The sequence below is a fragment of the Lottia gigantea genome, assembly GCF_000327385.1.
Source record: "Lottia gigantea unplaced genomic scaffold LOTGIsca_41, whole genome shotgun sequence".
In the NCBI taxonomy this organism is placed as follows: domain Eukaryota; kingdom Metazoa; phylum Mollusca; class Gastropoda; family Lottiidae; genus Lottia; species Lottia gigantea.
In genome coordinates, this window is record NW_008709421.1 from 2135539 (window position 1) to 2138430 (window position 2892).

The following is a 2892-nucleotide window of genomic DNA, read 5'->3' on the forward strand; positions in this document are numbered from 1 at the left end:
TAAATAATATTATGTACTGGCAATGTTACTTTTTCCAAAGATGTAATTCATGACATCTTAAATATCTCCAGTCCGATCATTAAATACTTTTCCTGCAACACTCTCACGAAGTATTAAACTGAATGTTCCGCTTCCATTTTGACGTTCTTCAGAATGGAAAGACTTGTAAAAAGTAAGCCCGTTATGCAGGCAATCAAATGAATGTTTACAGGCTACAGTAAAATTACAAAACGATTTTATGAAACGAAGTTTGAGTTTACATAAGAGTTAGACATCCAGTCGCGTATGATAATCTACCGATAATGAAAAATAATTCTGAAACGACGTCTATGTTATATAGGCCTAATATAGACCTCGCAGATTGACACTGACGGTATTATATACTGAGAAGACTTGAAGATTTTGTTTTTTTAGTAAAAGTAGGGCTACCGTAAAATTTATTATAAAAGTGAAAGTAGAGTCTACCGGATGTTGTTATAAAAAGTGTGTCACGTGGGCTTAAAATACACATTATCGGGTGAAAACAGATCCAATTACCATCTTAATTGGGGGATTAATTAATCAGGCAATGATAATATTATTACGTGATGAGATTAACGCGTGTTACCGGCAATTAAAATACAAGTGATGATAGATATTTTGTTGATTTATGTTAGAGAATTTGAACATTGAAAATGTCAGTTGTTTTTTTGGGCTGTTTGGTAGAGCTTTGCCAACTCTTAACTGCTTTTTTGAATGATTGAGCAGAACAAAATGCTTCGTCTGGTGATTTTGTAATTCCTTCTTCTTTCTTTTCTTAGCAGTCTTGATTTTCTCATTCTTAATTTACTTTCAATCTTTTGTTTGTTAATTCTACTTTTATCCCACTTTACTAAAGATTCTTCTGCTGCTCGCTTTTCTTTCTTTGCATTTCCTCCCATTTCTCTCCAGTCATCCAAGCTCGCTATTCTCTCATTTTCTCGACAGCTGATTTTGTTGGAGGCATCTTGAGTTTGCCTTGTATATCTGAAATGAAATATTGATAGTCTCCTTAAATAAAAAAAACCTGATGAAAACTATTTATTCTGAATCGCCATGATACATTGCATAAATCCGCAAAAATCAAATTGTTAGTCAGTTATGTTGCGTCAGGTACACTTCTAAATTAAATACAATATTTTCAAAGTGAATAATTTTTATCTGTATATCTTTCAAATCATTTTATTAAAGTACTTTTAAAGAAAAACTTAATCTCAAGTAAATACTATACATATATTAATAAACTTTTGTACTCAACTGTGTAACTGATGTAACATTTTTTACTCAATGAATTAAACTTAATTTTACTTATGACAGAAGTAGTACTAGACCTTTCAATATGTTTGCAAGGGGATTCCCCATTCCATTTCATTCCATGGTGAAAGTGCGAACATATTGAAAGGTCCCAAAAAGACCTAAACACCCTACATCCCATAAATTCCTACCCCAAAAAAACCCTAAACACCCTACATTCCATAAATTCCTACACTAAAAACACCTTCAATCAATTCCCACTCCAAAAAAGTCCTACATTCCATCAACCCCTACCCAAAAAAGAACCTATTCACCCTACATTTCATTATTAAATTAAACGAAAAAAGGATATTAAAAATACCCTTATATAAAATAACTTCCTTTTTTCGCTTAACATCCGGTTATTAATAGCCTCTTTTTAGAGCCTCGTTTTAAGTTTTAATCTAGAAACTTCTAGAAGGAAGATAACTCTTGTTTTGGGAAAAAACAGACCACAATTTCTTCATTAAATTAACTCATATGAAAATAGGATGAGTTTAATTCTAAAACACGAACAACACAAATTCGAAGATTATTCGGGCAACTGTATCTTTTCATCAATATTTTCTCTAGGTAAAACAATAATTCCAAAAGTAGCTAGCTTTGTTTCAAAGAATAAAACTCTCAGGAGATATACAAAAATCATTGGGTTCTCTACCTGGATTTCCACGGGCAAAATATCCCAGAGAAAAACATCTTCCCGGTCATAATTACACTGGTCCAGGTACCAGGTTAGATCTGCGATTAGACGAAAACGATAAACCCAAACTGGGTGAAGAACCAGTCAATAGAGTTAACTTTTTAAAAGTTAAAGTATTTGAAAAAGATGAAATATGGTCAGCCGATTTAATTAATATGCCAGTCAAAAGAGGATATAAATATTGCTTAACAGTTATAGATTTGTATACGAGATATGCTTGGGTTATTCCTTTGAAAAACAAAACATGCTTTTGAAACGATTATGAAACAATCTAGTGGACATCCAGAAAAACTGTGGGTAGATAAAGGAAATGAATTTTATAACAAAAATATGAAATCTCTGGGATTTTAAATTTACAGCACGCATAAAGCTGTAGTTATTGAGAGATATAATAGAACTAATAGAAAAATAAATCATTCAAAAAGTTCACGGAATTGAAATCTCAAAAATGGCTTAAAATATTACCAGAGGTTGTAGATGAATACAATAACAAAATTCATTCATCTATAGGTGTCACACCAACACAAGCCTCAAATAATCCAAATATTATAACATAACAACATAACTACGAAAATGAAATAAGTAACTTAAATATTAAACCCAAATTTAAAGTTGGTGTAATGTCTCTTTAAGTAGTTTGGCGGTTTACCTCCGGAGCATAATGACGCAAAGCAACATGGGTCTTACCGGGCTTATCAGGTTGAACACAAATATCCAATGTAACAGTTTATTATAAAAGTATAAAAAGAATGCATCGCATTTACTCAAACAATATAACATTCATATCTAATACTTGATCTATACCATATGTAAAAGTCGGACAAGACGGATCAGCCAAATAAGCCGTGAAAACTGAAAAATACAAAATAATCATTTTGAAT